Source organism: Protopterus annectens, chromosome 7.part0, assembly GCF_019279795.1.
Source record: "Protopterus annectens isolate FY-2018-M chromosome 7.part0, PAN1.0, whole genome shotgun sequence".
In the NCBI taxonomy this organism is placed as follows: domain Eukaryota; kingdom Metazoa; phylum Chordata; order Ceratodontiformes; family Protopteridae; genus Protopterus; species Protopterus annectens.
This window is the reverse complement of record NC_056739.1, coordinates 437,427,738-437,455,450: the sequence shown is the minus strand read 5'-3', so window position 1 is coordinate 437,455,450 and position 27,713 is coordinate 437,427,738.

Sequence of the window (27,713 nt, the reverse complement as noted above, 5' to 3'; positions counted from 1 at the left end):
ACTCTGGCTGACCAAGTTCGCAGAAGACTGCAAGCTGGGAGCCATTATTAATTCCCCAAGTGATGTAGACAACCTACAGAAAGGCCTCACGAGACCAATGACTGGTGTCTAAACCATGGCCTTAAGCTTAATGCCAAAAAATGTGTCATCATCCCCTTTGGGAAAAACTCAGTCCCTACAAATTACCACATCGATGGGAGCCCACTGAACACTGAAAATGTTATAAGAGATCTGAGGACACAGATTGACAGCAACCTCTCCTTCGACAACCACATTGCCATGGTGGTCAGAAAGTCCTTTTATGTGGCACATCTTATTATAAGGGTTTTGCATCCAAGAAGAGAGAGATCATCATCTCACTCTACTCCTCCCTCATTAGGCCAGTCATAGAGTATAAAGCCCCATTTGGCATGTACTTCACTAGACACCTGCAACAGCTGGAAAGGCCACAGAAGTACCTCACAAAGAGGATCATGGGCCTTAAACACATGTCTTATATGGACAGACTCAAAAAACTTCAGCGTTTCTCTGTCTCATATTGTCTACTAAGAGGCAATCCCTGCTTGACTTACAGGGCCATGTCTGACCCTGCTCTGTTAGAAATGCTACATCTAAAGAAATCCCAATCCCTCTACACCACACTCTCCAGGGACCTCAGCCTCATTACCACAATCAACAGAACATGCTGGAAGGACAGGTTTATTACCCAGAGACTTCCCATACATGTCAAGCAGAGTACTTCACTGGCCCTCTTCAAGAGAAATCTTGATGAATGGATAGGAAATAGAAAGTTCACCCTGGGGATCACTCCAGTAACGCTACTTGATAGAGGTGCTGGGAACTAGCGTCAGGCAGCAAGACTCTAGGGCACTTCTTCGGGCTAGGATTGTAAAGGCCCCAGGGCCATTAGCCTAGTACACACCTATGAACCTAAGTATACTGACATCATTTGGGGATTCAGTAATTGCATCCAGTTTGCAGTTGTTTGTAGACTTGGTCAGCCACAGCCCCATAGTTTTATCCTGAATTCTGAGAAGTATATACCAAACACTATGGGGCCCAGCACTGACCCTTGTGGCACCCCGCTGGTGACAGGTCTGCTGGCTGATGTGGAGTCACCCACTTTGATTGTGTGTGACCAGTTTGTGAGCCAGTTGGCAACTCATCTTACAACAAAGGGGTTTACATTCAGTTTGCAAAATTTATCGGTAATGCCTGAGTGTGGGATTGTGTTGAAGGCCTTGGCCAGGTTGAGGTATGATGTGTGCACAGATTTGCCCTCGTCAGTGGCCTTAGTCACACTTTTGAAGAAATCCACCAGGTTTAACAGGCAGGATCTGTTCTTGATAAAGCGAAATTGGGTCAGATCCAGGCTTTGGAGGTTGCTTATGTCTTCATTTATGAAGTCCATAATGATACATTCCATGGCCTTACAGATGAGGCTGATCAGACTTATGGGTCTATAATTCCCTGGGTCTCTAGCTAAGCCACCTTTGTGGAGGAGAATGATTGTTGCTGTTCTCCATTCTGCAGGAACATAGTCTGTGGTTAGGCTGTGATTGAAAAGGGTACTTAATGGTGATGCTAGTTCACGTTTTAGTTTGTTTAGAAGACAGCCTGGGATGCCGTCTGGTCCCATAGAGGCTGTGTTTTTTGCCTTAGACAAGGCTTTAATGACCTGCTCTTTGGATATGTAGGGTGGGGGGAAAGTTGGGGCAAGGTTTGTGATAAGTTTGGAGCAGATAAGGGGGTGAAATTTTCACCAAATCTGCTCGCCAGCAGGTTTGCTATCTCTGTGGGATCAGTGTGTGTGATACCGTTAGTCACTAGTTCGGCACATGCTTGGGTCCTACCATTTAGGCTGCGTCCATAGCTGTAAAAGGCCTTATGATTATCCTTGGCTGTGATTGCTAAGTTTTTCTCAAAGTTACCCTTAGAGCATTTGACATGTTGAGGCTGAGGAGGGTGCTTTTCTATTGTTGGGACCTCATCTTAGTTTTCCTAGACAGCAACTTTTTGCATTTGTTGGAAAGTATGTTGATGCTGGATGTCCACCATGGCAGTTTGTTTTTACTTGGGGCTCTGGCTTTGATTCTGTCTGGACAGCCGAGTCTATATACTTATACATGTGATTGTACAGGGCTTTAGAGCAAGTTTTGGTGTAGTTACTGCTTCCAGTTCGGGGTGGGGTCTGGAATACATTTATACCTTCCCCTGTGAGGGTATCGTTTGCCTTGGTGAAGTTTTTTTAGTTTAACTTCACCTTTTGTGAGTTAGTGCCAGTTCAAAGGTGACTGATTTGTTGTCCGATTTAACTAATGAGGGTCTGACAGTTGTGGTGGTACATCTGTTTGTCATGTTAGTGAGAATCAGATCTAGTATGTTTGTTCCTCTTGTTGGGGTTTGAACAATTTGTTCTAGGACATTTGAGTTAACAAAGTCAAGGAACGTTTGCGCTAGTGAGTTAGGGCCAGAGTATGTTTCCCTGTTGATGATAGGATAATTGAAATCCCCCATGACCAGAGTGTTTGGCAATATTTGGATTGATTCTAGTTTGGTCAAGTAGGCCTTGTGAGCATCATGATCCATGAAGGGGGATCTTTTATTAGCTATGAATTGAATGGGGGTCTTACCCACAGTAATCTGAACTTGGAGTAACTGCATGGAGTTGTCCTGTCTAACTAGCTGGGAGGTGAATTTATCTCTAATATAGATAGAAACACCACCTTCTTTGGTTCTCAGATGTTTGTTTTGTGGTCTAAAGGTGTGGAAGGCATTTCAACGTTTCAAGACCGGGATACTCTGAGGCCTTGAACCAGGTTTATGTGACTGCACAGACATCTGCATCCTCCAGTGACAGAAGTGCTTCCAGGGTGGTTTAAGCTCCTAATGTTTAGCAGCATAATCCTTATTTTGTTATGATATACACTAATAACAGTGTTGATGGTAGGTCCCTATCTGTGTAACAAAAAGTAACCCAGCAGTACACATACTGACCAGTGTCATTTTCTAATAGTGTCCACTACAAGTGTTAACACAAGATGTGTCCTACCATCTGCATCCATTATTCTAAACCAATTATTCAGAGTGCAGTAATTACATTTTTTGCCCCATAACATCCTATCTTCCAGAACCCTAAAAACCCATTAATTCCTCCTCATGATGAGAACTAACCCATTTATTTCTTGATAAGACTGCAGCCCATTTGATCTTTATTGGGGTGATGGCCTTTCAGCCTATTCATTTGCCTGATAGGTGAGATTTGGGTAATGAGGGTATGCAGTCATTCACAAGTTCCCCAGTGATCCCTCTGACTTTCCCCTTCCAGTCATGGCAGTTAATCCTGTCACAATTATCCCTAGAAGGATTCACGCATGTGTCCTAACATGCCAGTCTCCTTAGCTAACATGCACCATGATTGTTGCTGCATGCTACAAACTTCACACTTCTGTAAGGGTCAGCACTGTCCACTGTAAAGGGTTGCACTATCTGCCTCTCCTCAGAATGTGTGCATGAGCTTTGGCCAGTTACTCCCTCATCATACCTCTCAACCTCTTAGAGCAAGAAATCTGGACAAAGCCATAAATAATAGAGGGACAAAGGCTCAAAAATAGGGACAATTTTTAAATATTGCTTTTACAAACTTAGAAAGTTGATAGAACAACAGGTTTTACATTAATATAAATTTTCTGAAGATTATGAAGTCTGAAACTCAAATGCCTATCACTATTTTCTGACTTCATTCCTCAATGATTTGACAATGATTTCTCAGGAAACTACAATTTTATGAGAAACTGAGCAAAAATATGAGGCAAAAATCTGGACATTCTCCGAAAATCTGTACAGTTGAGAGGTATGTCCCTCATCTGTTGTTTTCTTTTCATCTTTTCACATTATAATCAAACACAATTTGTTTAGGATATAGTTAGGGCTTTGTCTCCATATGCTATGGAGCCAAACATCACTTACACATGTTTCTTTAAAGTTGTTACTGTGCACAACTACTATTACACAGTGATATAAAGCATTTGACTCAGCATTTTTTGTCTGTTTAACTCCTCAGTATGTACAGTTTTACTCTGTTCTTCATATGTTTCATTTATATTCAACTGCCTATGCCTTGTAGAGCAGACCACTGTATGTATTCTTCTTCTGAATGTCTTTTAAGTGACAGTGGTACACAGGTATAAACTGCTTATGTAGTATGGAGGTGTGTTCTGAGTCCCAGAAATTATTAATTCATGAAGGTCCTAGTGTTCACTCAGAACTTGTACAATTATTTTGACTCTCTTACTTGGATCCAGATGAATAACACAGAATTTGCAATGAAAACGAATAAGTTGCTTTAGTCTGTTAATTACTGACTGCATAGCAAATTGTTGAGAGACTATTGCACTGCATTCTTTAACTGTAAAACACTGCCATTTTATTAAGTAATTCTTGGACACCACTGGTGCCTTGACCATCACATTATCTGATGAGCTCTCTTTGCCCCACTGATCCAATGGACAGATTTACTCCCAGAGCTGTAGATGCCCTTAGTTTGAAGGGACAACCCAGAAGTATCTATTTAATTGTCTTTAGGTCAAAGAACTACACAGCCATTCCAGTGTCTTACATGAGTGGTATGTGGTACTGACCGTTGGGCTGCAGCCACCCCCCCCCCCCAAAGAAAAGAGAGAAAACAAACAAAAAAGAACTGAATTTGTTTTGTTATTCATTTATTTATGTTTTTCATGCTGGCTTACTTTCCCTATCCCTTTGTGAAGCTCAGTACTCTGTGCATATTACTCTGCATGTGCAGAATTCTAAGCAACACTTCTCTGGACCAATTAAAAAAAAAAAAAAAGCTTACTCCACTCACCGGAAGATTTTCAATACAGCATGATACTATGTCACTTCCAAATGGAGAATAATGTGATTATGCCTTTTTACAGGTCTTTCTTTTTCAGAAGATAGAAACCTCACTCAAAAAATTTCTTGAGGGGCTTCTCTATAGGCTTTTGGGATCCTAGGAAGTCAGAGGTTACTGAGTATTGTAAACATTGCACCCTGCCATTTCCCACCCTGGACTGCACCTCCCTTCTCAAGGAGGGCCAGTCATGTCCTGGGTGAATTTATGAACACCTGTCTTAATTATCTTAGTCCTGGTCTAAAGGAAGATAAGTGTATCACACTGCCTTATCTGCATGGGGAGAATATTCCAGAAGTTGGGGGAGATGCTGAGTAACAAATCTGTATCTCCACCTTGTTCTATTGATCTGCTGAAGTAGGTTTAGATCTCTTGTTCTAGTGTATGTGGGACTGTTTGATTAACAAGGCTTCCTAGACAACTGGGTCCCTGACTGCTTCGAAGACAAGACACAAGTATCCACTGGGGACCCTCTAAGATACAGAAACCAGGGACATGGATTCTAGTCTATTTTAGTAGCTTAGGGATTTTAAATATGTGATCCTCTTTGTTAGGAACATTTAGGGTCTCAAAACCTATTTGAAATGTCTGGTGAGGGACATCCCAAAAGGGGCATTGTTTGCTATAATTGGTCTGATCAGTAATGAATATAAGGGCACGTAACCTATTTGATGTGGATGATTTTCCTTTGGAGATCAGCAGAGGGGAACTCTTTCTTTTGGGTGTGGCTGCCTCAGATGGCTATGCAAGACCAAGCTTTTTTTTAATGTGTATTATATATGTTTTTATTAGCACCATGTATGCCATTTATGCAGTATGTAGTTAGATAAGTATTGTTTTCATAGGTTCATAGGTGTGTACTAGACTAATGGCCCTGGGGCCTTTACAAGCCTAGCCCATAGACGTGCCCTGGCATTGTGCCACCAGGCGTTAGTTCTCAGTGCCTGTATTAAGTAGAGACACTGGAGTGATCCCCGGGGTGAACTTTCTATTTCCCATCCACTCATCAAGATTTCTCTTGAAGAGGGCTTGTGAGGTGCTCCGCTTGACATGTATGGGAAGTCTATTCCATTGCATGGGCAGTCTCTGGGTTATGAACTTGTCCCTCCAGCATGTTCTGTTGATTGTGGTAATGAGGCTGAGGTCTCTGCAGTGTGTGGTGCGGCGGGATTAGGATTTCTTTAGATGTAGCATTTCTAACAGAGCTGGGTCAGACATGGCTTTGTAAGTCAAGCAGAGATCGCCTCTTAGTAGATGATACGAGATAGAGAATAGATGGAGTTTTTTGAGTCTGTCCATGCAGGACATGTGTTTAAGGCCTAGAATCCTCTTCATGAGGTACTTTTGTGGCCTCTCCAGCTGTTGCAGGTGTCTAGTGAGGTACATGCCAAATGGGGCATTATACTCTATGATTGGTCTAATGATGGAAGAGTAGAGAGAAATGATGACTTCTTTCTTCCTGGATGCAAAACCCTTGTAATGAGATGTGCCACATAGAAGGACTTTCTGATCACAGTGGCAATGTGGTGGTCAAAAGAGAGTTTGCTGTCAACCTGTGTCCACAGATCTCTTATAACGCCTTCAGTGTTCAGTGGGCTCCCATTGATGTGGTTATTAGTGAGAACTGAGTTTTTCCCAAAGGGGATGATGATACATTTTATGGCATTAAGCTTAAGGCCATGGTTTCGACACCAGTCATTGGTCTCAGTAAGGCCTTTCTGTAGGATGTCTGCAACACTTGGGGAGTTAATAATGGCTCCCAGCTTGCATTTGTCTGGGGATTTGGTCAGCCAGAGGCCCTCCATGTTGGCCTGGACTTCTGAGAAGTAGATGCCAAACTAGGGTTGCCAACTTTCCATGCCAAAAATTCTGGACATGTGAAAGCAAAATGCGTGTAATTTTGACACCCCCCCCCCCCAATGCAGGCATTCCAGTGTCCCATTATTTGGCTATTTCTCCATTTCTTCCCATTTGCCATAAACACTGTTCAAACCTCTCAGTGTGCATATTGTCTTGTGCTTTGCTTCTACAATGATTACAAATATTTGGAATTAATTTAAAACTTATATTTCAAATTTTATAGCACAGACACTGATAGACATTTGCTAAACAAAGCAATACAGTCTCACAATGAAAACAGACTTAGCATTAAAACTTTTCTCCTCTTTGCCTTTGAAACTCACACTCACTGAATCAGCATTGAAACCCACGTTCAAAGAAAATGCATCTGGTCACTGGCGGATTAAATTTACCTTTGGGCTGTTTTCATATCACATCCCCTTGCACATATTTTTAGGACCATGCAAAAGGTCTTTGATTCACCTTCCTGATTGTATTAAATTATAATATATGATACTTAAATTATAATATATGATAATAAAAATTTGATAATCACATTACTAAAGTGGTTAGAAAATCCTTCTATGTGGCCAACCTAATCACAAAAGGGTTTACATCCAGATCAAAAGAGGTCATGTGCCCCTCTACTCATCACTCATCAGACCCATCATAGAGTACAACGCCCCATTTGAGATGTACCTTACAAGACACCTGCAACAGCTGGAAAGACCACAGAAGTACCTCACCAAGAGGATTACTGGCCTCAAACAGATGCCATATGCAGCTCGACTGAAGAAATTCCAGCTGTACTCGGTTGCATACCGCCTGCTCAGAGGTGATCTCTGCCTGACATACAAGGCCATGTCCAACCCAGATTTGATGGACATGCTCCACCTAAAGAAAACTTTATCCCCTCGAGCCACATGCTCTAGGGATCTAAACCTCACCACAACAATAAATAGGAAGTGCTGGAGGGATAGATTCCTGTCCCAGAGACTTCCCATGCTTTGGAACAAGATTCCAATCTACATTAGGCACAACTCCTTGCTAACACTCTTTAAGAGAAACCTTGATGAGTGGATGGGAAACAGAAAGTTTACCCTGGGGATCACTTCAGTGGCTCTGCTGGACAGAGGCACAGGGAACTAATCTAAGGGGGTGGCGAAAGCCAACACATTCTGGCTAGGCTTATAAATGCCTTTGGGCAGATAGCCTAATACCTACCTATGAACCTATATGCTTTGTATAATACAGCACCACTTATTAAAGCATGTTTTAAATTTATAGTTTTGAACATTTTTCCAGTAAGCAACGCAACAAAACATATGAAGCATTAATGACAAAATTGCCCAGTTCGGCACATTTGAACCATAAAAGGTCAATCAAACTTCTGTCATTACAATCCACCAATATCAGTCAATCTTTGCATAAGTAAAAGTCATCTGAATAATTTCACATTAAAGAAATCTGTAACTAATGAAAAGGTTGCTGCTAGCAAACAACTTTATATTTCAGTGTTTCATCTACAAATTCAGTGTCTGCTGCCCTTGAAGAATAAATTGCTTATTTACAATAAAAAATGGTAAACTGGTAATCTGCCCTTCATCTGTGATTTCACACATCTGTCTACCAGCTACTTAGTCAATCATATACAGTTGAATAAACAGCTGTTGCCGAAACACAGACAACGTTCTGCAGGGAACCCAGCTGTGTGTGTGTGTGTGTGTATACATGTATCTATCTATATATATATATTTTTTTTTTCCAACTAACATTCTATGTACTGATCTATTTTTCTTGTTTCAAAACTCTGTAGGTGTCTGACTAAATAATTCATAGACAGCTTCTAAATTACCTGGAGCACAATCACTTTCAGTCCCATTATCATCATGGGTTTCGTGCTAAGCCATGATGTTGACACTTCCCTAGTTACTTGGCAAAGCATATAAACACAGAAGTAGACAAAGATAATGCTGCAGCTGCCATGACTCCTCATCATGCATCATTATTTATCAGAAATAAATGTGCTTATGTGAACAAACCAAAACAAGTATGAGCACTACTGGAAACTGTGAAAAACGTGCTGTCAAATCTGGAAGTAGGCCTCACACTGTCTCAGGCTCAGCTGCTACCATCCAATCTCTCAAACTACCAGGAAAATATCACATAAAAAACAGTGAGCCCAGTACATTCCACATACACAGAGTTGGCATCCTATCATCCTCCCTTCCCATTTCATCCAGAAGGGAATTCAATTGGCTTATCAACGCACTTCATCTGTTACTATATACATCCCCTTTAGGCATCCTATAAACCATATCGAGTGCTTGAAGTTTTCCCTCATCTTTGACCTCCCCATTAGAACTGAGGCCCACCAGTGTGCTTGGCCTGCCCTTCAAGATCCTTCCCCTCCTGTTGTTTGTTGTAATGTTGAATGACCTCTTACATGTCCCGGACCATTTTGGCCCTAGTTGAACACTAGGCTCTACCTCTGGCTCCTCATGTCCTTTCCACTAGCCACCAAGCCATTCTAATAGGATTCCCCCGTTGCTTGGCCATATGCTGAAACAAAGTAAAACTTGTTAGTGGGACATTCAGACTCCTGTTGGACAGTGCGCAGCACATTACATCTGTCCTGCCTCCCTTCCTTATGATCCTGGCCCTTGAATGCTAGCAAGGCCGCTTTATAGCAGATAAACTCTCAACATGAACCCCCCCCCAGCTACATTCCCAACCCATGTGTGGGACTCCTACCTCTGTTTTGAGTAAAAAATTTTATTGACAAACATTGCAGAATATTCTATACATAGTGTATAGTCCTTGACCTTCAAATATAAGTCTGGCATCCAGAATTAAAAACTATGTTTCTGAAAGGTGTCCATTGAGGGTCAGTTAGTATTTTAAAGGGATCTTTATTATATATGGTATAGCAAATATGTAGATGTAGCAGCTTAAAATTTAGGGAGAAACTTCTCTACTATATCTTAATACCTAAAAGTTCTGTATCATGCACTTTGGAACAAGGATTAAAATGCATTCTTATTCCACTGATCACAACAAATTGGAAACCACTTATTACTTCTGAGTTCCTGGGGCCTTTAGTGACAACAGCTTTCCTTTAAATAAATGTTGAGGTAATACATTAAGCAAAAGGTGTTATTATGCTTTGTTATGTTGGTGTAATAATCAGGATATACTTAAACTTAAATGAATTCAGAAATCATTCAGTAAAAAATTAACAGTCAGAAACCTGTTACCCTGACAGACTACAAGAACTTAACTACTGTCTGTTTACCACAGCTTTATCGAAAGTGACCTGACCAAAAAATTAATATATTTGCACAATGCTTGACTTACTCTTTTACAGATTATTATTCGGTAGTCACCTAGTAAATATCAGAAATAATATTTCCTTAGTAGCCTAAAGTTTTACCACACAAATGAAAGAAATATTTTTTTCAGAATCATGCATCTATTATCTGGAATAGGCGCCATGTGGAGGCAAGGAAATAAGCCACTTCAGATGAGTTTGATCACAAAACAGACAGCATGTAATATTTTTATTTAAAAGCCACTGACTGTGCCAAATGTAGTAGTTCTGTGCTTGTCTTCAGAAAAACTTGAACCTTGAATGTTAGAAATTCAAGCAAAAGTCTGCAGTGTCAGAATTTTAATTTTTGTCTAGTCTAAGTGTTGCCGTTTTCCTACAATAAAGTTAAAGTCACAATTTGTGGCTACGTGATGAACTTGCAGCATATAGCAATCACTGGGCCATTTCCCCTTATATAATCTCTCAAAAATTATTAATACATTTAGCTGCAGTCCAATTCAGGAACACACACACACACACACACACACACACACACACACACCTCTCACTTGTCCGACTGTTTGGTGGTCTGCAGCCGCTAAGCAGTCCAAATGTCTTCTGGAATTCAAATTCACCCGCGTGGAACACAAAGATGTAAACAATCTTGGCTTCTGCATCTGTTGCGTCTGGTCACACAGCACAGTCTGTGCGATCAGACGCAAAGGGCTTTCTTAAAGAAGAACGCCTTTTAAATAAAAGTAAAAATTTTTTTTTTATTAAAATAAAAGATTTTTTCCGGACAATATAGTGCAGTCTCCGGTTTCCGGACAGTGTCCCTTAATTCCAGACAGTCCGGAAGAATTATGGATGGTTGGAAACCCTATGCCAAACTGAAGAGGTCCCAGGACTGATCCCTGTGGGACACCGCTCTTGACTGGTCAGCAGTCTGACTTGGAGTTTGCTACTTTCACACTGTGTGTTCTATCTGTGAGCCAATTTGCAACCCACCTAACGATATATGTGTTGATGCCTAGTTTGGCGAGTTTATCAATAATTCCTGAGTGAGGAATGGTATCAAAGGCCTTGACCAGCTCGAGATAGGCTGTATGAACTGCCTTACCTTCATCCACCGCTCTGGTGACTGACTCAAAGAAGTCAACCAGGTTGAGCAGGCATGATCTAGCTTTCACAAAACCAAATTGCGTGGGATCTACATTTTGGAGATTCCCTATATCCTAGTTAATTAGGTCCATGATGATGCGCTCCATAGCCTTACATATGAGACTCGTCAGGCTAATGGGGAGATAATTTCCATGGTCTGTAGTCGCTCCTCCTTTATGGAGAGGGATGACTGTAGCAGTGCGCCATTCTGTAGGGACAAAGTCTGAGGTGAGGCTGTGAGTGAACAGAGCACACAGATGTGGTGCCAGTTCACTTTGTAATTCATGTAGAACACAGCCAGGGATATTGTTGGGTCTCATAGAAGCTGTATTCTTGGCCTTAGACAATGCAGCTTTAACCTGTGTTGCAGTAATGCAGGGTGCCTGGCATTCTTCCAGTATTGAGATTGGTCCTTTAGGGGGGAGAGAGGGGTAAAGTTGGCACTGAATCTGTCGGCCAGTATGTTGGTAATATCTGTTGGCTCAGTATAGGAGGTACCATTATACAATAACTCAGAGCAAATCTGGGTATTGCCATGGTGATTCTTGATATAACTAAAGAAGGCTTTGTAGTTGTTTTTAGTGTCTGCCGCAGTTCTGCCTTCATAGCTGGCTTTGGAGGTTTTGATGAGGGATCTCAACTTTTTGTTGAGGCTAATAAGGGAATCTTTCCAGTCTCGGGACTTCATCTTTTTCTGCAACAGTTTTTTCCTTCTGTTGTAGAGTTTGTTAATGGCTGGGGACTGCCAGACTGGCTTCCTTTTTTGAAGGAGAGCATCTTGGTTCTGTTGGGTATGGCTAGTTCCATGCATTTATGTACGTGTTTGTACAGTGCATTAGTGTATGATTCGGCAGTCATGCATCTATTTTCCATTGGCATGGGTGCTGTGAAGTTAGCCACCTCTGTTTTTAGGAATCTAAAGTCAGCTTTGGAGAAGTTCTTCATGGTGGATACCTTTGTGGGGGGTGTGGGTGAGATGTGGATTTCTATGGTGATTAGTTTGTGGTCGGATCTAACCAGGGAGGAAGTGACTATTGGTGTAGAGCAACAGTTGCCCATGTTAGTAATAACCAAGTCAAGGATGTTGCTTTCTCTAGTGGGGGTAAGAATGAGCTGGTCCAGGGCATTGGAACTGATGAATTCCAGGAAGCGTTGGGCCAGTGCATTGGTGCTTGAGTAGTGATGGAGGGGTAGTTGAAGTCTCCTAGTATGAGAGTGTTGGGATGGACCATGATATATTCCAGGGTGCTTAGGAACATAGAGTGAGAGTCTAGGGATATGGTTGGGAAAATATAGCAGGCTATGACCTGGTTCGCAGTCTTACTCAGTGTTAGTTGTACCTGAAGTATCTCAGATGCATTATGCTGGGCTACTAGTCTGGAGGTGTGCATATCCTTTATGAATATGGAGACACCACCATCTTTGCAGCTTCGGTCCATGTTTTGGGGCCGAAAGGTGTGGAATGAGTTATAGCCTGGTAGCGCAGGGGTGCCTTCTGCTGCTTTAAACCAGGTCTCCATTACAGCACAAATGTCAATGTTCTACATTTTGAGGAGTGCTTCGAGTGAGTACATCTTGAGATTTAGACTTCTAGCACTGAGCAGCATGACCCTTAGATTGCATTTATGTATAGCTGTTACGGTGGTAATTTTGTCTTTGGAGCACTGCCTAAAAAAGGCACTATAGGGGTGGCAAGAGCCTTAGCCAGTACCCAGGGCTGACAGATGCAGGCCATCTCTGGCAAAGAATCGTGGTCTGTCAATCATGTCTTCCCAAGCAGAAAGATACTAGATCCCCTTAGAATGACACCAGATACTTAGCCAATTGTTGAAGTCAATCATTTTTTGTTTGTACTGCTGTATCATTCTGGGTGACAGTAGGATACTGCTCTGGACTAGTGTCATACCTGCCTGGGCCACATAATCCAAGAGCTCCACCATGTCTCTTTTCATGTAGTCCAGGGAGGTGCATCTCAGGGCATTCACACCCACATGGACAATGACAGAGTCGTACTTGTTGTGGAGTGACCTGAGTGCGTTTGTTATGTGTCAGATTCTGGCACCTGAGAGACAGTTGACTGTTACCTTCTCCTTAATCAACCTAGTGAGTGGGACATCTGTGTGCCTCACTGTTGAGTCACCTATGATTAGTGTATTGGCACACTGTGGAGGTGAGCTATGTGTCCTGTGGATTGTGGTGTGTTGTGGTGGTCAAGTGTGTTTATGTCTTGGAGATCTCTGCTGTTTGGGTAAATTTCTATTGAGTGTTTCCACGAAGGTGGGTGTGTGGTTTGTGTTTTTATGTGAGAGCTGTGATAGTAGGTGTTCTGGATGGCTATGTGTTCCATGTGGTGTGGTGCAGGTGTTGACCTTCTCCTCCTGACCATATAGTCCAGTCTTGGCTGGAGTGTGAATAGCTTCCAATTTGGTGATATAAGTGTATCTCTCACAAGTCTGAGTGTTGGGAGGTAAGAGGAGAGGGTTGTCTGTGTACATTAGGCAGTTGCTACACTGCCTCAGAATGCCCAAGTGCACCAGGTTAATAGGAAAAAGCACAGGGAACTGCTCATTAATCATGCCAGGAGGGGTGGTCATAACTACTAAGTACTGGAGCTATTTCCATGAAGAATCACTAGTGCTGATGTCTCTTAGTTGTGCTATAATAATTGTTACAAAAACCTGTTGAAGTGCAAAGCGATTATTCCTTTATTAAGTCAGTGTGTGTGTGTGTGTGTGTGTGTGTGTGTGTGTGTGTGTGTGTGTGTGTGTGTGTGTGTGTGTGTGTGTGTGTGTGTGTGTGTGTGTGTGTGTGTGTGTGTGTAAGTATGGCTGCACATATTTTCTCACCTGTCCCTAATTTTGCAGAAAATCTTTAATTTTGCCTCATACTGTAGTCAGCCCCTCATAAAGTGTTTTTTTTTCCTGGCAAATCAGTGAGGACTGTGGTCGATAAATGACATATTTAGACTTAATAGCCTTCAGAAAAAAAACATGTTAATGCAAAGCCTGTTGTTTTAGCAGCTTTCCATGCATATAAGGGCAGTATCTGAGTTTGGTCCATTGTACCCCATTATTTTTTATGTTTTGTTTTCCTCTTAAACTAAGATATTGACATGTGATGTGAGAGATTGCAGTGGATTGCACACTGTATTCTGACAGCAGTGAGATATGAAAATGCTTGTGAGGCAGCTACTTATATAATTATTCATTAATTTGATTGTACAGTCAGTCATGCAATGGCTGTACATATGTGTAAGTATGTGAGTGGGTGTGTGTATGTGTGTGTGTGCACACACACACACACACACACACACATATATATATATATATATGTATATAGTTACACATTATCAAAACAAAAAACATTATGTACAAAGTATTTGAATAAATGGTGTGAAACTCAAATACACAGACAGACAGAGACACACACACACACACACACACACACAAAAATTGAAACTATTGCTTTTACAGGGAACTCCCACATTCCTGTGCTACTTATATATAGCAACTCTGACATTACACCACAGCAAGGAAAAGGCAAATGCCCAGTCCCCACTCTACCATGATCTCGCACATGAGAAGACTAGCAATTTGTGACTTTTTTATATTCAATCACTTTTGATGGCCTTCTCACTGCTTGAACAAGTGAACGTTCGAACTGCTATATAAACTCTGTATATGTATATATGGGTCTACTTCATATGATCGACAACCATTTGACTGGCACCAAAACACCTAAAGCTCATATGATCGAAACTCATGACATCGACATATGAAATCTAAAGCATTATGCCCTTTCCCCACTGTAGCACGACCCTGGAGTAGGAATAAATAGTTAGGGGGTGTGTGGGGGGCACAGCCCCCTACATTATTTAGATAAATATAGTCATTTCTGTTATAAGTATCCATGTGTATGTTTAAAATTTATGACATATGTGGGGGGCTTCGCCCCCCACACCCCCTATCTATTTATTCTTACTCCAGGGTTGTGCTACAGTGGGGAAAGTGCATAATACTTTGGATTTCATGTGTTAATGTTATGAGTTTCGATCATATGAGCTTTAGGTGTTTTGGTGTCAGTCAAATGGTTGTCGATCATATGAGCTTTCGATCATATGAAGTAGATCCGAATATATATATATATATATATATATATATATATATATATATAGATGTAATGTATGTATACACACACACACACACACACACATATATATATATATATATATATATATATATATATATATGAGAATGTGTGCAGGGGGCTTAGATGTTCGCAATAGTCTCGGATTCCACTTCATATTTTAAACTGTTCCTTGTAAGGTTTGTGTTTTTTTCTGGCAAATCATTGAGGATTTCAGTCATTAAATAATGGCAGATGGTAAAGTTCCAGACTTCACTGCTTTTAGAAAAAGAAAGCATACTAATGTAAAGCCTGTTATTCTAGCAACGTTCTAGTATATTTTTAGGTGTAGGTTTATAGGGGTACGAAGAGGTTGTCCCCCTAAAGAAACAGTGTGAACAGATTATATTTTTATTTGTGTCCTATATGCAATTACAAACAGTGCTTTATTTGCAATCACAAACCTGTGCGGTAAAGACATTGCCCTTTTTGTATGCTGTTTTGCATTGTGGTGTTACTATATTTAAAGATGCAGGGGTGTGGAGAGTGTACAGGTACTTGCCTTATTAAAAAATGTGGTTTTATAGTTTTAACATTTTTTTGACTAAAAGAGACTTGAGTTTGTTATGATCATTTGAGTGCTGAGCAGTTGTTTATCTGAAAAATTGATAGTCTGACATACACACACAGACATACATGCATAATACTCTCCACCCCTCCCCCATCTTTGTATGTGCACGTGAGCTGACTAGGCTTTCTGACTTGCTTCACTCTAGGAAGCAGGTCTCCTTCATCTACCCTCAGAGCAAAGACAATGGAATTATGGAAACAAATACAGAAGAAGATTTCCTAAATGATTGTACTACAGAATGTCTCATTACATCACTTTTAGTTGTGCCTCATTTACAGTCTACTTGCCGGTATTTTCTTCTGAGAATTCCAGGCTTTATTCTGGACAGGACTCTGCTCAGAGCTTCCTTTATATGACAAGACATTTGAGTTACCACTGCCATTTGGAATGGACCCTTTTCAAGCTTTTTCTTGTATCTTTCTGCTTTTAAAGCATGCTGGACATTTAACCTATCTAACCTAATATAAAAAGAATTAAAATGTTATACTCTTTTTGCAGAGATAGGCAGTGGTTGGTGGAATCCCCTTCCACAAATACAGAGTCTACTGTACATGCTCTTAGTTCAGTTTCTTTCCTTAGCTTCTTATTTTTATAGACTGTCTTAAAGAAACTTCACTTAACCCTCTTAAGAGTGTATACTCAAACAAAGCATGATAACTAATCTTTGTATGTGGCATAGTGATTTATAATTCCTCCAACACAAACACTTTTGTCTTTGTAGACTCATATGTTACTTTCAGAATTAGAACACACTATGAGGAATGTTTTGTTTGCAGTTTATTCTTGTAAGAGATTATTCGGCTGCAAGTAGTTTATTTTTGTTGTACAAGTCACTCCTCATTGCTTACAGCGTGTATCATCCTTCTGATACTTGTTCCAAGGCTATAGTCTTTGGACCCTCTGTTAGAGAGGTGATCAGAAAGTCTGATGAAATGGATAAGTAGATACATGCAATCTCTCTAGATTTTTCAGCCCTCCTTTTCCAAATGTTCTAAGGGATTATCTAACCTCTCATCCAGTTTTGGCAAAAAACAAAATAAACCGTATCAACAAAATTCAGGTAAACAGATGTTTAAGGACAAATGGTATGGTGGTTCCAGAAAGAATTCTGGAGCCTCCCAAAACATAGGGCAGTCCAACAAGTCAGAATAACAGTTCCATTTCCCTTTCTGAAATTGAATCTCCATGTCTCTCTTTGGCAACAGATGGTTTCAGACAAATGGGTAATGAAATCTGTTCATCAAGGTTACAGATTGCAGTGGGCGGAAATCCTTCCTTTCCAGGGGGTAATCTGTCATACACCAGACCAGATTCTTATTTCCACCTGTCCATCACATGCTTTCCCAGGGGGTGATAGAATTAGTTCCTCCTTTCTAGGTGGAGGAAAGGTATTTGTTATTTGAGGATGTTTTTATTGCCAAAGAAAGAAAATGCTTGGAAACTAGTTCTGGATCTTTCTTAAACCTCAAACATCTACCCTACACAGATAGGCTAAAAGCCCTGTCCCTCTACTCAGTCTCATACAGACTTCTCAGAAGTGACCTCTGTCTGGCATACAAAGCAATCTTAGACCTCATCTTGATGAGACTGCTACATATTCACAAGTCAAGCTCCACTCGAGTAACCCACACGCGCAACCTCAACCTGGTCTGTGACCTCAGTAGGATTTGTCGGCGGGACAAATTTCTCTCCCAGAGACTCCCCCTTCTGTGGAATGGACTCCCTCTCCATGTCAAGCAGAGTACCTCATTAACCCTTTTTAAGTGCAACCTGAATAACTGGATGGGGATCTGAAAATACACCCCTGGGATTCCACCTGTGTCCCTGCTGGACAGGGGCATTGGGTGCTGACTTCGGAACATGGGCTAAATTCTTGGCTAGGCTTGTATGGGCTTCAGGGCCAATAGCCTAGTAACTTCCTATGATTCTTTGATTCTATAGCTGTTGCTGGGTAGCTAATTCCATGAGCAAGGAGGAATCACCTTCTGTTCCCCTTTTTAGATGTAGTGAGCCCAAGGGTATCCATTTACAAAGCTAACCATGTATCTTTTTTGATAAGTCAACCAGAATTCGAACTTTCTCCTTGAGTACAGTATATGTCTAAACCAGTCCTTAGGTCATGCTGTCTTGGTCAGTGTCTCTTCAACTGCTCCTTGGTTGCTTTTAGATATCTTATCTTAAAAATTAACTTTAATTTCTCATCTAGGTCTTGCTATGGGACTGCAATTAAAAGGTTAAATTTCTGTAGGGCAGCAAACTTGGTATGTTATCTGGAAATCCTGTCATTTCAGTTTCTACAGCTGAAGTTCTACAAAAACACATATGAAAATGGTGATGTGTTCTTACTGTAATTCTGGATTTGTGAATAGAACACCAGCCTTAATTTCTTGAAGCTTGGTTATATGTATATATATATATTCTAGTGATAATTTCTGCTTAACCGAGAAATGGAAAGTCTGCCGAATGCATTACGGTATAGACAAGGGTTGGAGGCAAGAGCCTGGGGAAGTTTTTATTTGTCAGACAGTCCTGATTTCATAGCTACCTATCTCTTAGCATGAGTTGGAGCAATGAATCATTTCAAAACTTTTCTTCCCAGTCTTCTCCTGTAAAAAAAACCTTAGCCCAGTAGTAATCAAAACATGAATACATATTTAGGTGTAGTTGATTGCTATAATCTGAAACACTTTAAACCTTTTTGTTTGCTGCAATTTTTTATTTAGCTATTAGTTCATGTGTGTTATGTGAAATTGTTGAAAAAAGTTGCATTTACTTAGTAGCTGTTTAATTTCAGTTTCGTTGTAATTTTGCTTACAGCCTGTTATGAATTCCTTGAGTTTTGGACCAGGTTATGGCAGGAGAACGCTCTAGCTGGGTGAGTTCACCATCATAAGAAATAATGCATGTTTAGTAGCTTGTCAGGACCAACTGGGACAGAGTAGGCTGGTCTTGACAGCCTTATGCTGGTAATGCTGAGATGTGCATGGTTTGGCCCTCTGTCATGAGACTATAACTGTTCTAGATGTGCATGGTTTGGCCCTCTGTAACTGTTCTAGAGTACAAAGGGCCTTATCAAGCTGCTGGATAGTTTCTCTCAAAGGCTTTAAGTGTTATGCCAAAGCAAAACGTCAGACCTAAAAGGATTTCCCAGGATCCTCTGGCTACACTTCTCCTGGAGAGAAAGCTTATTACACCGAGCTGTTGTGCATGTGTAGATCCTTGCACACGCAATTTCTGAGGCACTATCAGTGACACAGTTGCACTTCACCAGGTATACTATCATATGTTGAAATCTAAGAGCTGTGAAAACAAAGGCTTGCATATTTCTACATGAAACCCAGTCTCACTAGTACATATAACATCCAAACATATGAAGATGAAGATAAGAGCGAACATTTGTAAAGAGCTATGAGTAAAAATTAAGCATTTTTGCAGGTGCGAAAAGCCCCACAAATGTCTCAAGGCATCCTCCTACTTGTAGGTTCTCACTTCAGATAGCTCCATCTCAGAGAAAGTCTATTCATTCTTAGAACATGAAAAAAAGAATCAGTGTCTGCCAGCTGTTGATCTTGGAGTACTGTTGAGGCTTGCACTTTGAGCCTTTACATAAAGAGACAGTTGGTAGTGAGAAAGAACATAAAGAGAAACATGTCAAGCATGCATGCAATGCTTCACCAACTACTAACTGAGCAAACAGTGCTGGAATAAACCAAGATAAACTTGCAGAAGGTGAGAAAAAGTGATGTGATAGAATTAACTCCTAAGATTTTGTTTGACTTACAGACTGTAGGCAAATCACCCTTTAGTGGATAGTCACAGGAAACAATATTTTTCTACAGTCTCATTTTTACCATATATTAGAATTCAGTCTCACACTAGATAAAAGTGCACAGAGAGACAGCTGTCAGACAACAAACGAGAAAGCCAAGCCAGAAGCAGACTTCAGTACTTTATGAGGAATGTTACTGAGAGAGAGAGAGAGAGAGAGAGTTTTATCTCTCCGTGAATTGTACTATGCTCCAGTCATGAGATAAAATTGTTATCCCACACTAATCAGTTTCACAAGGAAGTGCAAGGAAAATACATACATATCATTATGGCTACTGAAGTTATGTCCATCAGTTTTTGCACCAGTAACTGACAAATTTCACTGATTATGTTGTTGTAAGCATTAAGTTCCCTCTGCACATAATTGCTTTTATATGTTACAATGTATTTACTTGCCTTCTATAAGATGAAACATACATCCTACACATCAGACAATTTATATGGGCAATTCATCCTGCTAAATTTAAAGTGTCAGCTGCTATCTGTAAATACTGCAAATGCAATGCCACACACAAGGCATTATGTGTGTGTGTGTGTGTGTGTGTGTGTGTGTGTGTGTGTATGTGTGTGTATATATACTATGCTACCTCAAAATGTCCAAACTGTGAACACAGATCTCATCCTTTGTTTGCATGACACCTGTTCCCTTGAGAATATATAACCTGTAAGCATATATACTCAAGGATAGTAGTAAATTTATGCAAAGAAGTAAAGAAAAAAATTGTTTTTATGTAGGAAGACAAGCCTCTTGCACCCCAATTCCTCCCCAGTGTCATGGGAAACCCTAACATACCCCTTATAGAAAGAAGATGTTATTCTTAGAACATTAAAAGAATGATCACTTTTTCTGTGGTAGCCATTGAATTCAAAGTAGTGGAAATACTTACATTTAAAGTCTGTACACATTCCTACAGTCATTAGTGATGAAACACAGACAATGCTAATACTGATCATGTTCTAGAATCTGTCCAGGACTTGTGATTCCTTATGCTTTGTAGCAGAAATGGAAAAATAACCCACCTTTATGTTCCTATCCAAAGGGCTGCTTAAAAATCAAGATGTCTGTAAATGTGAACCATCATTTTAAGGGAAAGGCTGAAATAAGACTGGTCTTACACTCTGTATGCAGCATCTCATCGGGTTGCTTCCACAGAGGGATAACCTACAATTCCACATTTTTCTTGGCCCACATAAGAAATCAGGTGCTTCTGGAGAGAAAGGTAGATGCAGTTTATGTGATGTAATGTATCCGGTAATAAGCCTGGTTGTAAGGAAGATAATTAGTGCTTGAAAAGGAAACAGCTTCACTCTCCGTTTCTCAAGGGATGTCATCCGATTCCTTTATCCTGGTGATCATTAGGCCAATAATTGAGTACAAAGCCCCATTTTGTATGTACCTCTCCAAACACCTGCACCAACTGGAAAGGCCACAGAAATACCTCACAAAGAGAATCCATGGCCTCTAACAACTGCCCTATGTGGCAAGCTCAAATCACTGTCACCCTAATTAGTATCATACAGATTGCTTAGAGGTGATCTGTGTCTCGCCTACAAGGCAATCTCAGATCCTAGAGATGCTCCATATCCGTAAGTCTAACTGCTCGTGCACGACCTGATTGAAATGCTTAAATCTAATATGAAACATTAACAAAACCTGCTGGAGCGAAAGGTTTGTCTCCTAGAGGCTGCCCTGTCTCTGGAATAGACTCCCCATACACGTCAAACAAAGTACGTCGCTGACCCTCTTCAAGTGCAACCTTGATGAGTGGTGAGAAACCACAAATTTGTCCCAGTGGTTCCACATGTGTCCATCAGTGACAGGGGTAACAGGTGCTGATTGAGGTTTCTTTTTTGGGGATAAACTCTTGGCTAGGCTTATAAAGACCCTAGGGCCATTAGCCTACTAATCTCCTGTGATCCTATGATCAGTGATTACAGCAGGATGTGTCAGTTTATCAATATCGTGGTAGCACAAATGACATCTCATTACTAACTTTGTTTGTCTATGTGAATCCCCAAATGCCTGCCAGTATCTAACACTGAAATCTGTGGAAGGACGGACCACAGAGCTACACAGATAGAACAGACTGCTTTGAAATAATTAGGAAATAAAATGCCACATTAAGCAACTTGTAAGCATCAGCATGACTACTCACCTCTTTTTGAAAAGTCAGACACCTTAAAATAAAACATTTTACAGAATGAGGTCAGTATTCTTAATAAGATCACAAAACTTGGGGAGTAAATTTTGGCTCTTGCCCAACTTAGTTTAAACTTAGTTGAGAATAAAAATGTAAAGAAGGGCCAATAAGAAATGCACAACATACTACAAATTCATATTTAGTTAAAATGTGGTAAAAAAAAAACACTGGGATGTGATTTTAGGTAATGAGCAATTAAGTAAATGTTTAGATGCAAACCAGTGTTTAGAAAAAAAAAATCAAAATGTTTAAAATATATTTTTTATGTAAGAGGTGAGCAGTCTCATACAAACTGGACAAGTAGAGAAAAAAATACCTTTGCTTGTGAAGGATATCAGCTTTGTAATTTTATTACTAACACCCGTTATACAGTTAATCCAGAAAATGACTTTGTTGCTGGAGCTTCAGAAGAATTTACATTTAATACTGAAGCACTGGTTTTCCATGCTTAGTGCTATGGATGTAGTATGCATAGGAATGACTGTTTTGAAGCTTAAGACAAAAAAAAATGGGACATGTTAGATCTGTTAAAAATAAAGATGACAAAAAGTGCCTTAAAACCTACAAAGGAATACTTGGAGTTTAAGAGATTTGGATTTCATTATTTTCCAACTCAATGTTTTAGATAAAAGAGGTGGTGATTTGGGTATGCAGTTGGAAAAAGTGAAATTTAAATGCTATATGTAAACCAGGTTTGAATGATCTGAGTAATTTAGTAAAATGTATTTTTAAAGCAGACCTTTAAATTATTAATTATTTTCTACTAGTACAATTTGATTGATTGCTAAAGTCATGCTTTGCATGATTAGGTTTGATAAGCCTGTGAATGAAGGTCACCATTGTCTGAAGAAGTTCATTGGCATAAATTGTTTGTCACTGTTCGTTGCTGTACTGTAAAAGGCTAACCAGTGAAATGGTGTGACCAGTGAAGGGAGAGCAGTTGAGTAAGCTATAGATGATGGAGTGGAGATATAGTGCCTGAGATTAAAGCTGGATCCAGCACGGCCTCCACTGGCTGGGCAACTGTCAAATTTAATTTTTTAATTAAAAAAACAAACAAAAAAAAAAAAAAAACGATGTACCATTTTAAGGGTGTTTTTCTTTAAGAATGCCCACTGCATCTGGTCGTACACACCTGTTATGTCTGTGTATGCGTCATTGTTGCACAGACTTGTTTACTTCTTCAATTCCTCTTTCTGCCTACATGGAATTTAAATACAAGAAAACATTAGATGTTTCTGTGCTGCTCTATAATGAACACACACTCGCACTCGGTCTGATCCCTCGAACTTGCTGCTCCTCCCGTAATGACTTAATTTTATAGCACAGACATAGGTGAGGTTTGGGTGTATTTGTTTGTTTGTAAAATGCCCTAGTTAGGGATGGCAGGTGGTTAGTTAATTTGTTCAGGCTCAAATACAGTGCCTTAGTTACAGGAAACAAGAACCTGAATCCTATACCCCATCTACCAATCTGCTAAAAAATTGAGTATGAAGTGCATTTTCAAGGAATTGTGAGCTTCAAGGGAAGAGAAGTTTACTGATGCTCATGCTAAGTCTGTTTGCAATGTGCAACTGTTTTGTTTAGCAAATAGTATCATTATTGTTCTATAGAATTTAAAAGCACTGTTAGTACCACGTCAGGAAACATGCTTACTTTTGATGCAGAAGGCTGTGGGTTCTACTCCCACAGCATGTTGATGGATTGCTGATATTGTGTTGTACTTTAAGGGGGGGGTGCTGCAGCCCTGAGTATGCCCTTCTTTGGATGAGATGCCTAGTAGCAATGAACCTGTTGTTGGTTTGCCATCCATTCCCTATTGAAATATTACCAGCTAACCATTTTTAAATGTAGCATAGGCAATTTATTCATCAAGGGCAGCAGGCACTGAATTTGTACATGAAACACTGAAATATAAAGATGTTTGCTAGCAGCAACCTCTTCATTAGTTGCAGATCTCTTTAATGTGGAATTATTCAGATGACTTACTTCTGCAGAGATTGTGCATATTGACGGATTATAATGACAGAAGCCTTTTATGGTTGAAATGTTCTGAAATGGGCAGCATTGCCATTATTGGTTCATTTGTTTTGTTTCATTGCTTACTGGAAAAATGTTCAAAACTACAAATTTAAAATACACTCTAACAAGTGGTGCTGTATTATACAAGGAATATAATTTAATACAATCAGGCAGGTGAATTAAAGAACACATGCATGTATGCATGGTCCTAAAAATGTGTGCAAGGGTCTTATGATTTGAAGACAGCCCAAAGGTAAACTTTCTCCGCCACTGGCCAGATACATTTTCTTTGAATGTGTGTTTCAATGCTGTTTCAATGCTGTTTCAATGAATGTAAGTTTCAGGATCCGAGAAGTTTTAATGCTAGGCCTGTTTTCATTGTGAGACTGTATTGTTTTGTTTAACAAATGTCTATCAGTGTTTGTCCTATACAATTTGAAATAAAAGTTTTAAATTAAATCCAAATATCTGTAATTGCTGTAGAAGAAAAGCAGAAAACAGTAGGCACACTGAGAGGTTTGAACAGCATTTATGGTAACTGTGGAGAAATAGACAAGTAATGGGACACTGGAATGGCTGCTTGGGGGGGGGGGGTAAATCATTATCCCGCCTTGGACCCCATTTGACAGTAATCTGTCTCTGCCTGAAATGCATTATATGATGCACTCTGAGGATTTCAGAACAGAAGCATGAGTACCTCCAGTTGAAAAGAAGGTCAAAGAGAACAGATTATAATGGCTTGGCCACATGTGCAGAAAGGCAGAAGACAATCTGGTAAAGAAGATTTGTGACGCACAGGAAGACAGCAAAAGGAAGGGATGGATGGATTGTGTGAGAGAAGACCAGCAACAGGTATAAAGAAGTTAGGAGATTGGCAGTGAATCAAGAGGGATGGCGACAATTGACATGATACTCCACCCCATGTAGAAAGTAGAAGTAAGGGGATTGATTGATGATGATTTTTATTTCTTAGTGTTGTGTTAGTTTCCTTGCCTTCTGTTGACAGGGTCACATTGTACTGAACAGCAGCCAAGGAGATAAACTTCAGCTAAAAGGCCTGTCTAAGAAAGTGTGAAAGTCTGTCCAGGCAGCAGGGTATGTGTACTATTTTCATGTCTCTGGTGTGCAGTTTCAGTTCTATTTGCCATATACATGTGTACTCATGTGTTGTCATTTTTCTCTTTCTTTTTATTGACCTCTCCTTTTACAGGTTCTGTGGTGCAGGGTGTGAAGAGATGGTGGCCACCTGGGTCTGCTCAGCTCACATGTCTACTGCTGGGTCACCAGCAGTCACCAGACCTACATCTGAGTAGGGGAAAAAGGTCCCCAGCAGAAGGTGACATGGGGGGGGGGGGCTTCACTAGTGGACTCATAAAAATGGAGGCTGCTTTTATTACATTGACCCTGAGGAGTCTTTCTCTGTCATGTGACATCAGGTGTGGTGGCTGGATCACCCCCTGGTGTGGCTGACAGAGATGCATGACTGCCCTGACCATCAGACCATGATTGGCAGATCCAACCCATGATGTTAAGTACTGAGGTGACTGATGTCTGGTTTGGTTCTACTCTGGGCTTTTCAAACAGGGCCTCTGTATCCCACCCTGATTCCCTCATCTTGGTGTTCCACTCCCTGTGTGTTACTCCTCTCACCATGCTTGTTCATAGGTTGGTAGTAGGCTATCGGCCCTAGGGCCTATATAAGCCTAGCCATAACAATTCCCTGGCTATTTCTTCCCACACTATTCACTTCCCTGGACCCCTGTCTATTCTTCATCATCACCAGTTGTCCTAACTCAGTATGTCTGCATCCTTCCACTGCTGGCATCACCTTTCATATCTCTATCATCTTGTCTGTCTGTGTGTTTTATATCTGTCTCTGACACTTTTTCTACCACCTCTTTGCTTCCCACACAAACTTGTTATTACCTTCCCTATCTGCCGTTCTTCTTCTTTTTAAAAAAAAAGTAGAATGAATACCTCTTCCCCCAAAATGCCCTTCCTCCTCCTCCCTACCTATCTTTCCTTTGGGTTACAGCATGTCCTCCCTGTGTTCATGTGGGTTTCCTCCAGGTACTCCAGTTTCCTCCCACATTCCAAAGACATGCAGAAGGTGGATTGGAAACTCTAAATTGGCTATAGACATGAGTGTGAGTGTGTGGTGTAGAAGAATAACCATGGCAGGGCTAGCCACCCAGCAGAGTAAACCTTGGCTCTGGATCATAGCTCTCAACCTCTTACCATAAAAAATTTGGACAAAGACAAAAATAATCGAGGGACAAAGTCCCCAAAACAGGGACAAATTTTAAATATCGCTGTTATAAACTTACAAAGTTTTTTGTTACCATGCATTTTCTGAATGATATGAAGTCTGACACACAAATGTCTGTCATTGTTTAGTGAATTTAATCCTCATCGATTTGCCACAAAAATCCAAAAAAAATGCAAATTTTATGAGGAACAAAACTAAAATATGAGGCACAAAAACTGAACATCCTACTAAAATCTGGACAGGTATGCTCTAGATGATTGCCATTATTTAATGGCTAGACTATAGTTAAAACGTTCATAAATGTGAGCTGATTGAATCTTATAATAATCCTCAATATGACAACATCATTGCTCTTTGGGAACAAGGGAGACTAGGATTATCCAGTCTGAGGGGTATTTTATAGCAACACAGTTAAGGGTCTTGTACAAACTATAATTCAAAGTGGTAAGGAATGATGTTGATATGGGGAGGAAGCTCAAGAAATAAGGAGAGACTTGGATTTTGGATGCAGACTCTTAAGGAGAACAAAAAAAATCATACAGAGTATTATATTCATAAAGTAGCAGGGAGTATTCTAAGAACCAAACCAGCACAACAATGGAGAAAAGAGATTTTTGGTGATAGGGATGACTGTGGTTAGGGATACAGATAATAGACAAGAGGGGACTGGAATTTATTGGAGAAAACTGGCAAAGGAACCAAGGTATTGGGAGCAAATGGAACCAAGGTATTGAGAGCAAATAACTAGAAAGGGAAAGGTAATAGAATGGGAAGAGGCCAATAATTTATTTGGACTGCAGGTTAGAGATTTCCTTCCCTATCAAGGCTTGATATCAGAGTATAGGCAAAGAGAAAGAAATAGGGAGCTCCTGAATGAAAAACCAGCACTGTTAGAGTTTTTAATAGAATCTAGGACAGAAGCTGCTGTTAAAAAGGAATAATTAGTAAAGCATATAAAACATTGCATCACAATTATAAGAATCAATCAAAGGAGCTCAGAAAGGATTGGGAAGAGAGATTGGAGAAGCAATTCCCAAAGAGATAATGGGAGGATATATGTATATCTCCCAAATATGCAACAAGTCTACAAGATTTAGGATCTTTGCCTGGAAGTGTTTACATAGGTATATTTATACCCCAAGTAGAAGCCAAAGAATTTTTCTTCAGGTGGATAGCAAGAACTGGAGGTGTGACAGCCAAGAAAGAAGTGGCTGGGAATACATTTTTTGGGAGTGTAATGAGTTGGCAGACTTTAGGGATTCCCTGCAGACCGCTCTGTCAGAGATGCTGGTGAGCGGACTGGATTGACTTGGGAGATGATTTTTTTGAGTTATGATACAGAATCAGAATTGCCTAGACACAGTAAAGCCTTGCTGAGTCTAATTATGATGACCGCCAAAAAAGCAATTACTAGA